Raw genomic sequence first — 16,566 nt, forward strand, 5'->3', positions numbered from 1 at the left:
TGCCACATCATCTTAGGAAACCATGCCAACAACAAGAAATATAGATTGAAAAGAATGACATATAACTCAAGAAAATATCACATCCTCCTTAGTGCTCTTAGGGGAAGGAATGAAAATAGGTCGTCAAAAACATGCTAACTGTGCATAGCACAAAACTCAAAGTAGCAATGGCTACACCGTGAATAAAAAATAGGTACATAAAATAAGAAATATTTTTGGGTGGTGCAACATTCTCATTGACCCAAGATGCTCCTACATTAGACACCTAGGGCAAGTGAATAACTAATGTCCACATCAAACATCCCTAATGCTCTAACCTTAATCATAAAGATTCAACTCATCTTGTGTTATCCTTGAACTATCTTTATCTGGTTTATCTTTCTAATGAACAAGGTATTCCATGTAGTATTTTCCACTAGTGCTCTTTCTTATTATGCTATCCAAAACCTTCTCAATGATGTCAACTTTCTTCTTAGGATAATCTATGTTATCTTTTAATTCCTCATCTGCTTCAAATTATTGAAGGATGTCTGTAGTGTTGAATATAAGTGAAATATCAATCTCTAGGTAATTCAACTTCAAAAGCATTTCCATTGTCAAACTTCCTTAGAATTTTACAAGGACCAAATTTATTTCTCTTTAGCTTAGTATAAGTTCCAACTTGAAATTTTTTCTTTTTCAAATGAACCATCACTTTATCTCCAACCTCAAAATATTTATGTCTTCTTCCTTTGTATGCTTCCTGTTTATACCCAAGGTTACTGGCCTCTAGATTCCTCCTTACTTCATCATGCAAATTATTCATACAATATGAAAATTCCTATGCTTCAAAAATTTTCTCTCTCTCAGTAATAAAATCCCTTGGTTTAGTATGTCTTTTAGTATTCTATCCAACAACAATCTAAACGGTGTCTTCTTGGTGGTTCTATTCACATAACTATTATATGTGAACTCTACTTGTACTAGAACTAGATCCCAATTACTAGGTTTATTTGCAACCAAACATCTCAACAAGTTACCCAAACTTTTATTTATAGCCTCAGTTTGTCTATAAGTCTGCAAATGAAATATAGAATCAAACCTTAACTTTGTATCCAATTTCCTCAAAAGTGTTCTCCAAAAATGACCAGTAAACTTAGTATCTCAATTTGAAACAATAGTCTTAGGAAACCCATGCAATCTCAATATCTCCTTGAATAATGATTCAACTACATGTACTACATCAGATGCCCTCTTACAAGTTATGAAATGAGCCATTTAAAAAAAATTGTCCACTACAACTAGAATGGACTCATTAACTCTTTGAGTTCTTAATAAACCAAGAACAAAGTCAATACTAATATCTTCCCAAGGCTTATTAGGTATAGGTAATGGTGAATACAATCCAAAATTTTGACTAACTCCTTTTTCTATTTGACAAATTCTACAACTTCTAACCATCCTCTGTAAATCCTTATAAATCTAAGGCCAAAAGTACCTATTAGAAATAAACTTAACTTTTTCTATTAATTCCAAATTGTTCAACAAGCCCTCCACTATATTTCTCCTTCATGATATTATCTCTTATAGATCCTCTAAGCATGCATAGATGAGTTCCCTTAAACAACATGTCTTCTTGAATGAAACAATCAATCCACTTCTTCTGTGCACTCATCAACTAGTTCTTACAAGCTTTCCAAGGTTCTACAAAATCAAGATCAGTTTCATACAAATTTTTTGAATCATTAAAACCAAGTGCCTTAACTTTTACTTTTTTTAGAAAAGTTATTCTTCTTCTCAAAGCATCCACAACCTTATTTAACTATCCACTTTTATGTTTCAATACAAAGGAAAAATTCTACAAGTACTCAACCCACTTCATATGTCTCTGATTCAACTTATTCTAACTTCCCAAATACTCAAAGCTTTATGGTTAGTGAAAAATATAAAATGTTTAGGCATCAAGTAATGTCTCCACTTCTTCAAAGCTTGAATAATAACATAGAATTTTTGATTATAAATTGAATATATTTTCTTAGCATCAATAAAATTCTCACTATGAAAAGCTACAATTCCTCCTTATTAACTCAAAACAACTCCAATGACACTTCCACTAGCATCACAACCAACTTGAAAATCTTTATTGAAATCAGACAAAGAAAGTGTAGGTAATTCTACTACTCTCTATTTCAATGTTTCAAAACTCTTATGTGCTCCATGTATCCACTTGAAATCCTTTTTGTCACCTCTCATAGTTTATATCCTAACATTACATACAAAACTAAAATTCCTTATAAACTTCCTATAGAAACTTTCCAAATCCATGAAATGATCTAACTTCTCTAACATTCTCAAGTTTTGACCACTCCATAATAGATTTTACCTTTTCACGATCCACCTTCAAACCATTAGTTGAAATGAAAAAACCAAGACTCATAATTTACTCCTTCATGAATGATTGTTTCTTCAAGTTAATCATCAAATTTTCCTCCTTTAATCTTTGTAATACTTGATTGATATGCTCAAGGTGTTCTTCTTTAGTCTTACTAAATATAAGAATGTCATCCAAATATACAATCAAAAAATTACCCAAGAATTTATTCAAAACTTCATTCATCAGCCTCATGAAAGTACTAGGTTTGTTAGCTAAACCAAAAGGCATGACCAACCATTCATAAAAACCTTCATTAATCTTAAAAGCCTTTTTCCATTCATCTTCTTCTATAATTCTGATACGATGATAACTACTTTTCAAATCAATCTTTGTAAAATACTTTTCTCCACTCAAACAATCCATTATGTCATCCATCCTAGGAAAGGGAAACATGTACTTCACTATGATTTTATTTATATCTCTAGAATTAGTGCACATTCTCTATTCTCCATTCTTCTTAGGTGCTAATACAATAGGTATTGCACAAGGACTCAAACTTTCTCTAATTAGACCCTTTTCAAGAAATTCTTGTACTTGTCTATTCAACTCAATATTTTCAATAGGTGTCAATCTATTTGACACTGTATTAGGAAAACTAGTTCCAGGTATCAAATCCATACAATAACTAATAATTCTTACAAGAGGTAAACCATCATGTACATTATCAAAAATAATGTCTTGAAACTTCACCAACAAATATTCAATCATAGGTGCATGTTCTAGTTCATCTTGTGTCTCAATCTTCCTAGGAATCAAAGCAAAACAAACATTTTGTTCTTTCACATCTTTAGCAAACTATTTTCCTTTGACCAAAAATACTCTAACTATGGTACGCTAATTCTCATTAGGATTTTATACCAAAGGTAATAAAATTTGCTTCTTCCCATCAACCCAAATAGTATATTGATTCAATCTACCATCATGAAAATATTGTCTATCATTTTTCCAAGGTCTACCCAAAAGAATATGAAAACAATCCATAGGCATAATATCATACAAGACTTCATTATAATTTCCAATTTTGAACTTAAAAAGACATTGCCCACTTACAAATAATTTATGCTCCTTTGGATCCAAGAAACATGATAACATTTAGGGTGTCTCAATCTCTGCAACTACAACTTATTAACTAGATTCTTTGATGCAAAATGATCAAAACTTCCACTATTAATGACTACCTTGCAACATTTTCTAGAAATATTACACTTGGTCTTGAACACACTTCTTCTTAAAATAGGTTCTTCATCAACTTAGTCATTCTACAAAACTCTTCTCATCATCAATTTCTCACCATGCCTAGGTTCATTAGGTGTTTCAACAACTTCTTCATGAGCAAAAGTATTCTTACTTATACCTCCAATCTTCTTGCTAGAATTACTACATTCAAAATCTCTACATCCTTATCCACACTTGAAACAAGTGCCCTTAAACCAAGATTTATCTTCTATCCTACCACCATTATTATTCCTAGAGTAACCAATATAGCTACCTCAAGTGTATTTATCTCTTTTTCTAGCAGGTTCTTCTTTCTATTCTATCTTTCCTTTATCTTTCATTTCATTGTCAAATCTATTGCTTTCTCCATAGGTTCTGTTTCTACCTCTTTGAAATATTTCACCTCTACCTCTTTGTCTTTGGTCATGTTTCTTCCCCAATCTTTCTTCAGATTTTAAGGCATACTGATATGATTTTTCTACACTATCCATCTTAACGTAACTAATCTCATCTTGAATAGATGTTCTCAAACCATTCAAGTATCTAGCTACTTTTTCAACTTCATCATCCACATGTCTAGATCTGATATCCAATTTGTAAAATTCCTCAGTATATTCCTTCACACTCATGTCCTTTTGTTAGATTCTACATTCTTCTCAATAGGTTATCTTGGTAATTTGTAGGAAGGAACTTCTTCTTCATTTTTCCAATCATCTTTGCCCATGTCTTGATCTTTTCTTTTCCTCTTTGTTGTCTTTCAGTCTAAAAGTAATTCCACCAAAGTGAGCATGACCCTTCAACTTTGTGAGTGCTATCTTCACCTTCTTGTTATCAGGAGTGCTTTCATTGTCAAAGTACTTATCCATCCTAGAGATTCAATTGAATACTGCATTAGTCTCAGGTCTTCCATCATATCAAGCAACTTCAAAAAAAAGTCTAGATTTTTCCCTAGATAAAACTCTAAAGATTATTTCCTCATCTTGTTCCACCACAAGTTCATGATTAGGATTGGGTTTTTCTTCATCATCATCACTAACATCCTCAAGATATACACCTATCCTTTAGGTTGTCTCAATAGCTTCAAGTATCATTGCAATCTACCTCAACATGTCTATTATAGCATTATTTTTATTTCCGCTACCTCGAACCTGTTTGACAATAGTTCCTACAAGATCGTAAGCTTTTGCAAGTTATAGGTCAGATTTAGATCTTCCACCCTACAACCAATCCAATTAATATTCTCCATGATCCAATTTACTAGAAAGAACTCAAGCACTGATACCAACTGATGCAGGGGATGCTTGGAGGGGTAAGTGTGAAAAAATCAATTAAAACTTATGAACACCCTACTTAGAGTACATACAAAATCCCAACACATAATCGCAGTAAAGAGACCATACAAATTTATTGATTTATTTGACAAGATAATAGTAACCAACATTCTTGATTGTGAGGCCTTCTGGGTTGCAACTTGAAATAAAAAAATAAAACATAAAATTCCAATGCCCAGTCTTATCTTCCTTCTAATAATCATGCTACTTCATGCTACCACTTTGCTTCTATCATACTACTTTCCTACATCAGATCCCAATTTTTATATAGCCAACTAGACTACAAGTTGGCCAGCCAAGCATTTAACTACAATATAGGTCTAGTCTTGGAGATGTAAATCATAATCCAAGAAATGAGCATAAATTGTTCATGGAATCTTTAGGATAGGTCCAAACACACATTAGGAGTCATTTCTCAATTGTACAAGGTGCCATGTCATCATAGGAAACCGTGTGAATAGAAAAAATATGCCTCGCAAGATGAAAACAATAGGAAACAAAGATTGGAAAGAATACACAAAACTCAAGAAATATGAAACATTCACCTTTGCACTCTTAGGGGAAGGATTAAAAATAGGTCCTTAATAACATGCTAACTGTGCATAACACAAAACTAAAAGTAGCAATGACTACACCATGAACAACAAACAAGTAGAGAAAACAAGAAATGTTTTTGGGTGATGCAAGATTGCTCATTGATCCAAGATACTCGTACATTTAGAAGATGACATTATTGTAAGCTCTTAATAGGGCACCTTATTTCTACAGTGATGAGTTGTGGGTACCATCCTCACTATAACTTTTTGATCTAACCAAGGGTTTTCTACAGAACCAAAATACTGTGTTATGAGTCTGTATGTGTGATATTTTATTTCAAGTTCATTAATTTATATTTTAGTAAATAACATTAAGTTATCAACTATCGATAATACTACCGATTATAGTAGGAGATATTGGTGGAAGCATATAAAAAACTATTAGTTTATGCTATACAAAGTAATTACACATAAACTGTACATGGTACTAATTCACCCCTCACCCCATGACCTCAGTAACCTACCTGAATATTTCCAATAGTTTGTATTAGTGTTCTTGGTTCTTTGAAAGAAAAGGTTAACAACTTGGAGTAGGTATGAAACAATGGAAGGTTATAGGTATCAAATATAGTTAGAGGAATCCCTAAATGAGGGTAATGAACAAATAAATGACCTACGAAATAAGATAAGAACTTCATTTGTAGAAAGAAAGAAAGAAACTATTTGAAAAGTTACAAATGAATCTTGATGACCTAGATAGACTATTAGAAGGAAGTATGGATCCAAAAGAAGTTGGTACTGCTATTGTTGACCTATTAAAGAAGAATAATGAACTATTTGACAAACTCAACCAAATGAAGGAGTATGAAAATCAAACCTTGATAATGATAAAGTTTTTGGAAATATTGATGATTTAGGAGCATCTTGGGTTTTGGAACAATCTTACATCAACAAAAAACATTTCTTCCATTTTCTATTTTAGTCTATTATTCGAGGGGCAACCATTTTTGTTCATGTTCTTTATTTCCACGTCATTGGTTACCTAATGAGATGTATAATGGACCCTTGCCCTATGCTCATGGAACTTAATTCCATCTTATTGAAGAGTTATCCTACTTACTTTCTTGAGACATGTTCTTTCCTAACATATCAAGTAGCATGTGGAAATTGGCTTTTGTGAGGTTCTTGTGATTCCATGTCTTTCCATGACCTTGCAAACATCTTCTTGGACCACATGTGGGTCAATCTTTATGTGTAGAGATGTTGATTTTATTAGATATGTGGTTGTTATTTTTCACTTGGGAGCAAGACCTATATCTTGGGAGCAAGACCTATATTTTGTAATAAATGTATTTGTTAAGACAACTTTTGGTCATGATGGCTATATATTTGACATCTAGAATGAGAGTAGGAAATAATAAGATAGTTAGAAAAAAATAGAAGAACTTTGGATTTGAAAGCATGAGATTCTAAGCTCATTGATTGTAATTCTATTTTTTATGGCTATAACTAGGTAGGCCTTATCCTTGGCACATTGTAATAAATTGTCTCAACATATTTGCGTTAGAATAAAGAAATTGTGTTTGTTCTTCCATCTTTTGTGTTGGCTTCTGTGTGTAACTCTAGCAAGTTGTTAGGAGGTTGGTACTTTTGGCTTTCATTTTCTACCAATGTTGCACTAGGTGGTATCAAAGAAAAGGTTTCTTTATAGATTCTTGAGATTATAGGGAATCCTAATTAGATTGGTTTTAGGGTGGAAAACTAGGTTTTTGACCTATAACTTGCAAAAGGATATGAATCTTTCAGGGAAAATTATCAAAATGGTTTAAGGTAAAGAAAATATAGATAATTCTATTATGGACATGTTGAGCTGAATTGCAAAAAGGTTTGTAACTATTGAGATAGACTAAAGAAGAGGAATACATCTTGATGATGCTAGTGATGAATAAGGAGAAGATGAGGAGAGACTCCTAAGAACTTTGAGGATAGAAAATTCCATACTTTATTTTGATCATTCAAGTTATTGTGGAAAGCTTAATAGAGATGATTTGTTGGATTGGATCTGTGATATGGAAAATGATTTTGATTATGAAAGTACCCTTGATGATAGGAAAGTAAGGATAATAGTTAGTAAATTGAGGGGACATGCTTCTCTTTGGTGGGAATACTTGAAAATTGACAAGTAAAGAAGAGGAAAAGAAAAGATCAAGACTTGGGTGAAAATAGTTAGTAAGTTGAAAAATAAATTTCTTCATGCTGATTATTAGGTTAATTTATTGAGGAGAATACAAAATTTGAGGTAAAAAGACATGACTATAAAGTACTACACTGATGAGTTCCACAAGTTGGACATTAGATAAGGAAATGTTGATAATGAGGTTGAAAAGGTTGCTAGATATCTTAATGGAATGAGAAATTCAATTCAAGATGAAATTAATTTTATAAAGATGGAAAGTGTGGAAGAAGCATACTTTTATGCCTTAAGAGCTGAAGAAATATTGACAAAGATACAACACCAGAGACAAAGGGCAAGAGGAGGAAGATTTCATCAAAGTAGAGGTAGACCTTATGGAGAAAATCATGACAAGGGAAAATTAGAGAATAATGTTAGAAGAGGAAGAGGCAACTACACTAGACATAATTTTACTAGTTACTCTAGGAATAATAATAATGGAAAAAGGGAAGATCAATCCTTGTTTAAGGGCACTTGTTTTAAATGTGGAAATGAAGGACTTAGGGCCTTTCATTGTACCTTTTCTAGAAAAAATATGGGGAGAAGTAGCATAAATGCCTTAATTCAAGAAAAATTTTTATGATCCACAAAACGAACCTGAAAATGGAGAGAACCTAATGATCAAAATAATTTCTTGGAATGAAAAATAGAATGAAGAACCCATTTTGCAGAAAAGTCTTTTCAAGATAAGATGTAATATTATAGGGATATTGTAAGGTAATCATCGATAGTTGTAGTTTAGATTATTTAACATCCAAAGAATTGGTTTTTAAATTATACTTTTAAGGTAAAAGAACCCAAATCCTTATCAAATTGGTTTGATCAAGGATGAGGAAAAAATATTGGCAAGTGAACAATACTTTGTGAAATTTGAGATTTAGAATTAATATGATGAAAAATACCTATGGATTTTTGTTATGTTCTTTTGGGAAGACCTTGATAGTATGATATACTAGCTTTAGATCATGTTAGATTGAATCAATATACTATTTGGGATAATGGGAACAAGCAAATCTTCTTACCTTTGATAGATAAACCTGAGGAAAATCATTGTACAACACTTAGAGTTTTCCTACTAGCACTAGAAGCATAAAAAATGATGAGTGAGAGTGGAGGGAGTGGAGGGAATAGAGATTTTCAAAATTTGAATTCACATAAGGGTGGGATTTCTCTAGATCGTCGAGATCAGAACCTTGGACTAGAATATGGGTTGCAAGGGGGGATGGTTAGGCAGCTTTGGGTACTAGGGACCAGTCAGAGATTGTGGATGGGGACCCAGATGTCCCCCCTAAGGAAGTGGTCAGGATTCCTTTGATTCCTAAAGCGAACCAACAAGGAGCTACAAAATGGTCCTCTCTTTTTTGGGGTCAAACACTCAGGTAAATCCTCTTTCCCACTCGTCAAAATTCTACCTAAATTTGAGAAAGGCTCTTGTGCCATTACCATCCTAGATGAGATTGTGGATCATAGTACTCAATCCATGGCTTCGACACTAATTGGGAAATTTTTGGGGCCTAGACCAAACATTGATGATGTCAGGACCTTCATCAAGAAGCATTGGTCCCTCAAAGGCCAGGTCTCAATAACAGCTATGGTGAAGGGCTTCATGTCATTTGATTTCACTTGCATGGAAGATTTGGCCAATATTCTTTATGAAGGACAATGGGCTTTTGGTCATACCACTCTGGTGCTATAGAGATGGTCCTCGAAACTGAATTTGAGCAACTCCTTTTTTGTTCAAGCCCCTGTTTGGGTTAGATTACCTAAGTTGCCTTTAGAATTTTGGAATGAGGATTTTTTTGTGGGGCTTGCAAGGATTTTTGGTGAACTCCTCTCTATGGATCTGATCACGGCTTCCAAGCATTGTCTCAACTATGCACGTATCTGCATAGGTGTTAGAGAAGGCACAAATATGCCTGAGACTGTGGCCTTTCATTCCAAACTTGGAGTGCACATCCAAACACTGATATATGAAATTGTTCCTTTTTGCTGCTATCTTTTCTTGAAGGCTAGTCACAAGGCTCATCAATGCCCCAAGGCAAAAAAATAGAAGACCAAGGAGCTAACCACCTCAAACAAAGCTAAGAGAAAATCTATCCCTTCTCATTCTTCAGCCAAAGGAAAGAAGAAGCTAATATGGAGGTGCAAACCCTCCAAGTCTTCAGAGTCATGGGAGAGTAAGGAAGAAAAGTAGAACACATCTAGGCAGATTAATGCTAACGTGGGAGATCCAACTAAAATGGTGTCAGCTGATGCTACTCCCCCCCCCCCCCCCCCCCCCCCCCCCTAAAGGAAGCTGCAGCTAAAGAGGGAGGTATATTGCTGAAAGAGATTGCACAACATGACAAGAGGTAGGAACCACCCCTCTCCAAGGAGAGAGAAGCTTTGAGGATGGAGACCTCCTGCTCTAATGGTAGGCAGGTTTCTCCTCAAAATATTTCCCTTAGGCCTTTGGCTTCCCTAACCCATCCCTTCGGAATAGATTTTGGGTAGGAGACTGCCCCATCTGTTCCCAAGTGATTGGAGGAAAAACTCATTCACCTCACCAACAATGCATCTCCTAACCAGATCTCTCATTGGGAAGAATGGATTGATAGCTGCTCTCCTGACAACCTTCATGACAAATAAGGAAAAGAAGAACCAACTTCATGACCACTCCTCTTTGTCCCTTGTAACAACCAGAAGCAAGGTTAGGGCTGATGTTGGGACAACCTCCAAGAAACAAGGAAGGAAGAAATCCAATCAACTATTGCAAGAAGAAACCAAAAGGAACCTGGCAAACGAGATCCAGAGAACCATCAAGGAATTCTCAGGAAGCAAGAAATGAAGGTCATTTCTTGGAACATAAGGGGCCTTAATGGGGCTCACAAAAATGAACTAGTTAGAAATTTGATCACAGATCAAAGACTCGATTTTCTATTGATCCAGGAGACCAAGATGAAAAGGGAGTTGGTTAATAAGATTTCTTTCAGTAAATTCATGAATAGTGAGGCCACCAAGTCAGTTGATGCCTCAGGAGGGGTGATGATTCTTTTTAACAACAAGGCTTTCAGGTTGACCCCTATCTTCAATGATGATAATGCTCTCCTTTGCAAGGTGTCATATCCATAGCGATGACTCTTGGTTTATTTTGGACTTGTATGCCCCTAACTCTAAAAGGAAAAGGAAAGCCTACTGGGATAAGATCTTTGCTGTCATCACCAACAATGACGTCAACAAAGGGATCATCATGGGGGACTTTAACTCTCCTCTCATTGATGATGAAAAATGTTGTGGTCTTGCCCCAGATTAGGATAGCAAGCTTGACCTCTCCAACTTCATCCTCAACTTGGCTTTCATGGATGTGGACCTCCAGGGAGGAAGATTCACTTGGTCTAACTGAGGCATTGGCGGTGAATGTATCCAGGTTCATCTTAAGAGAGCCCTCATCTCTCTTAGGTGGCTACAGACACACTCCTATAGACTTTCCCTTCTCTCAAGAATAGGCTCAAACCATTCTCCTATTTCTCTCTATCTCTCCTTTAGTTGTCAAAAGGACATTCCCTTTTTGATTTGAGAAAATATGGATTACCCACCTGGATCTTCAATCCAAGATCTCTTCTTGGTGGAATATTAAGGTCGAAGGCATTACTATGTACAGAGTTGCCCAAAAATTGAAAAATGTCAAGAGAAACATTAAGATTTGGAATAAGTCAGACTTTGGCCACATCTTCTAGGATAAAGACGAGAAGATTGACTAGCTTTGCATCGTCTAGGAACAAATTCAACTGTTTAGATATAATGACTAGAACAAGATGGAAGAGAGCGCCATCCTCTCTGATCTCCACAAAATTATATCAAAGGAAGAAATTTTTGGAAACAAAGATCTAGAGTCAACTGGTTGAGAGAGGGTAACCAGAACTCAAGATTCTTCCATCTAACCACTGTTAAACATAGGGCAAACAAAATAATCTCTAACATTAAGAAGGGCCAGGATGAATTACACAAGGATGAAGAGATAGTAGATGAAGTAGTTCAATTCTTCGCATCCCTCCTCTCCAAGGATCCTTCTCTCTTGGCACCTAATCAAGCAGATATATTGTCTGCTATTCCTTCCTTGTTGCAAGCACATCATAATTGTATACTGAAAGCCATTCCTTCCCCATGGGAAATCTTCTAGGCTCTCAATTCTCTTTTGAGGGACAAAGTTTAGAGCCTGGATGGTTTCCCGACCTTCTTTTTCCAGGTCTATTGGGAGGTGGTCAATAGGGATGTGATTAAGGCTATCCAAGAATTCTTTGGAGCCAAAAATCTTTTGAAAGAACTCAACACCATGTTCCTAGTTCTCATTCCCAAGATTCTGGGAGCTAATTCAATGGACAAGTTTAGGCCTATTAGCCTCTGCAATTATTTCTACAAAATCATATCTAAGGTCCTCACTTTTAGGCTCCTCAAGATTCTTCACTTGATCATTTCTCCTCAGTAGACTGGCTTTGTCCCTGGGAGGCAAATTCTTCATTCCATTGGCACGGTCCATGAGGTCATCCACTCTCTTGAGGCTGGTAAGAAGGAAGGTTTTCTACTCAAACCAGATATGTCTAAAGCCTATGATAGGGTGGATTGGAACTTCCTTGTGGCTATCCTTCAAGCTTTCAAGTTTGATGCTCAAGTTTGTAAGCTCATCTCTCAACTTGTTACTTCTCCTTCTCTATTTGTTTTGTATAATGGCTCCCCCTCTCTTTTCTTCTTCCCATCGTGAGGACTGAGGCAAGGTGATCCCTTATCTCCTATCCTCTTTATCATCTTGGTTGAATGCTTGGGAAGACTTATACAAAGGAAAAGTCAAGACATGAGTTTACAAGGGCTCAAGCCCTGTTTGGCTCCCTATTCTTTCACTCATCAGCAATTTGTGGATGACACTATCTTGGGAGGAGAATCCTTTGTTAGAAAGGCCAGATTTTTCAAGGATCTCCTTAACACCTACACCAAGGGCTTAGGCCAGGCTATCAATTGGGAGAGGAGCTTGGTTTATTTTATAAATATCCCTTTGGAGAGATAGAGGAAAATTGCTTACATCGTGGGAAGTAGCATTGGGTCCTTGCTAGCTAGTTATCTTGGCCTGCCTCTGGGCACTAGACCCCCAGATTCATTCTGGAATAGTATCATTGACAGATTCAATATGAAGCTCACTAGTTGGAAAGGGCCACCCTTAGTCAGGTTGGTAAGTGCACTTTCATCAAATCAATTTTCTAGAACCTCCCTACCTATGCCTTAAGCCTCTTTGGTATCCCAGCCAAACATGTAGACAAAATGGAGAAGATTCAGAGGGACTTCCTCTAGTCTGGGTCTAAAGATCACAAGACATACCACCTTTTTGCTTGGGAACTCATCTACCTTCCAAAATGCCAAGGGGGGCTAGGTATTAGAAAAATAAAACATCTCAATAATGCCCTCTTTGCTAAATAGCTATGGTGCATTTTTCAAAGCACAGGTGTCTGGAGGGATATCTTGTTCGAGAAATATCTGAGAAGACAATCCCTCACTTTCCCAATTCATGAGACTGAGATTCCCTAGGGGTCCTACATTTGGAATGGTATCTTGAAGGCCAAACCCCTGGCCAAATCCAATGCTAAATGGAAAGTTGGTAAAAGTGACAAAATTTTATTTTGGTAGGACAACTAGACATGCCAGGGACCTCTTATTAACCACCCCAGCTATGGAAGATGGGCAACGCAATGCATAGAAAGGTTTGGCATGAAAGTTAGTGAGTATAGATCAGAGAATGGTTGGCACAACCTATTTGTGATATCCTTGGACCTTAACCCCCTAATGGTTTTACTGAATGCCACCTTCATTAACAATAATAAGGACTCCATCATTTGAGGAGACACCTCAAACAAACTTTATTTGGTTGCTTTTGGCTACTTCTCTTTATGGGACAAGATGGAGAAACCCATTTGTGCCAAAGCCTAGATTTCTAGTCTCAGACCTAAAATCAACATTTTATTCTGGCTCCTCCTACAAGACAAAATTCTCACCATGGATAATTTATCCAAGAGAGGCAAAATTATCCCTAAAAAATGTTTCCTCTGCAAGAAAGGATTGGAAATAGTCAATCATTTATTCATCCACTACCCCTACTCTTCCAAGGTGTGGTTCTTCTAGACTAAGGATCTTGGATTAAGTTGGTGCCCCCAGTAAGTATCTCAAATTTCTTCTACTAGTGGAGAAGCCATCATTCTAGTTTGAACTCTCAGTTAATGAGCTCCTAGAATCTCCCACATTTTTGCTGGGGAATCTGGAAAGAGCACAATAATAAAATATTTAGAAGAAGAGAGTCTCTAGAGTTCATAATTGCTGAGAAAATTGAAGGTCTCATTTTGGAGAACTTCACAATAATGAAAGGAGGAAATATCAAGGAAAGTGGAATAAAAAAAGCTAGCAAGAAAGATAGGGCCATGAGAATACAGGAAGCAAGATGGTCTTTTCCCCCTGAGGAATGGTAGAAAGCCAACTTTGATGGGGCGACAAAGGGGAACTCTAGCCTGGCTGAAAGCAGAGGCATAATTAGAAATAGTTTGGGCAGAGGAATTGCACCATTTCATTCCCTCTTGGTCACTAGACAAACCACTTTGCGAAAGCCAGTGCAGCTAGACATATTGTTAAATTGGCCTTGGCCTCTAGGATCAAGCACTTGTGGCTTGAGGGTGACTCCATAAGCATCATCAGTTGCATTGAAGGTCAATCTGCAGCTTCTTGGATGATCACCAACATCATAAGCGACATCAATTTTGACTTGGGCAAGTACAAAAAGACTTACGTCAACCATGCTTACAAGGAAGCCAACTTGGTTGTTGACTGGTTTGCCAATGATGCCATCACTAGAAACTAGATGATGACATGGACAAACAGAGATGAAATCTCAGCAACGGTGATGGAGTTGATTTGGTAGGACAAAATCTAGGGTACAAATAAAATCCCTTTTTAATTATCAAAGGATTTTCTAATTGCACGTCGGAGGGGGAGTTATTAGGAATAATGTGGAGCACTTTTTAGATTATAATTATGTGTATGAAAGGCACACTTTGAAGGATGGAAAGAATAGAACCACTAATTATCATAAAAACATTTTCATTTTAAGTGCCCAAAGGAAAATTGAGCACTGTAAAATAGCTAGTGGTATAGGGTTTGTAGAGTCGAAGGCAACCATGGTTAGAGAGAGGATCCAAAGAGAGCCCTGGGGGGAGGCAGAGAACTAGAAGGAGAAGAAGAAGGTGTGTTGTAAACTCAAAAAAGGCGGCATCACCAAGTTCATGGAAAAGCTTCATGGATTTAAAGCTAGAGTGACTAAGATCATGGTGGAAACATGGAGCAATGACAGAGTCAAAATTGATGGTGTCACCCATAAAATCTCTGAGGGCTTGATCACGGAGGTGACAAATATTCCCTAGGAAGGCATGAATTTCTACAGGGATAAAAAGATGTCAGCCAATGCAGTTAGCATTTTCATCAAGGACGAAATGGAGAAAGATAATCTTGTCAAGATTGACACCTACTACGACATAAAATCCATCAAATTTTTTTGGAGGTATGTTCTTAGGATCCCCATTGAGTATATCACTCTCGACCCTAGATTTGACAGGATAAGAACACACCACTTTGTTTTGTTAAACCACTTTAGGCATGGTGTTAAAATTTCTCTTCCCTTTTATCTCTACACTTCCATGTCCAAGAGTATTGAGGGTTTCAAGAAAAAACCTGTTACCAACCCTACCCTACACAAAGGCCTTCTCCTGGTTAACAAGTTTTTGGAAACTTAAACTAGAGGAAAATCCCTTGGTGACCCAGGTTGTACTTCAGAGGACACTGCTAGTTTTAATTCTGGGGATGTTCAGGTAGTGAAAACTAAGGATGAGGTTAACACCACCAATGCCATCTCTACTCACAATCCTCACATTCCTAACAAAAAGAGCCCTAGATGCCTCCCTCCCCCTCTCCCCAAGCCTAAACCTCAGGAGGAGGATAGTGAGGAAGATGAGGAGACTAACACAGACTCTAAGGATGAGGATAAGGAGATGGGGAAGGATGATTTGAAAGAAGAGGAGAAGGGGAGAGATAGAGACAAGGAGGAGGAGGCTCTTGAAGCATCCTTGAGAAACCCCATGAAAAGAAAAGTCGACCAGGCCCTGCCTTAGATAGACCTGAAAGCCCAGAGTGCTGAGATCCCTGGCCCTGTCCTGCCCACACCACCACCTAAGGAGATGACTGAAATTATGGTGGAAAAAAGTGAGGAGGTTATTAGGAAGAACAAGAGGAGGGCTTGGAGTAATTTTAACTTGGATACTGCAAGTTTGGGTATTGTTAGAGAGCCAATGAACATCCAGGTGTTGGAAGACCTTGGTATCAAAACCCACTATGATGAGCTAATTGACCTTGCTCGATTGGTCATCTCTGACAATGCACAATAAATTGGCCTCAACCTCTTGAACAATGCAAAGAACAACTTGATTGATAACTTTCGTTCAATCAACTGGTTGTTTCAAGAAATTGAGGTTCTAAAGGAAAAGGAAAAGAAGGATAGTAGCTAGGACATCAATAGGGACTAGTAGACCATGAGAAGGAAGAGAGATTAGGAAGGTAGTCAGAATATCTACAACAGTTAGGACACTAGTGATGAATAGGAGGAAGACTCTCCTTGGTTGAACAAAGAGTCTAGAGGTTTGATTCCATCCACTAGATCATGACAAAACAAATAGTGGACACCCTTCACACCCTGAATGAGAACATTGTCAATCTGGGGATTCTCTAATGAGAGTTGGGATTGGTGGGGATGCAAAAGATCAAGTAGGACTTAGGCCA

At 36.8% G+C, this 16,566-nt stretch overlaps 1 pseudogene; it reads right to left on the reverse strand.

The window, feature by feature from the left end:
- Positions 1-14,536, reverse strand: part of LOC149542793 (glutamate--tRNA ligase, cytoplasmic-like) — an 81,655-nt pseudogene extending 67,119 nt beyond the window's left edge.
- Between the last annotated feature and the right edge of the window lie 2,030 nt (positions 14,537-16,566).

The sequence above is a fragment of the Cupressus sempervirens genome, chromosome 8, assembly GCF_028749045.1.
Source record: "Cupressus sempervirens isolate cs-2001-9-10 chromosome 8, ASM2874904v1, whole genome shotgun sequence".
Classification (NCBI taxonomy): Eukaryota; Viridiplantae; Streptophyta; class Pinopsida; order Cupressales; family Cupressaceae; genus Cupressus; species Cupressus sempervirens.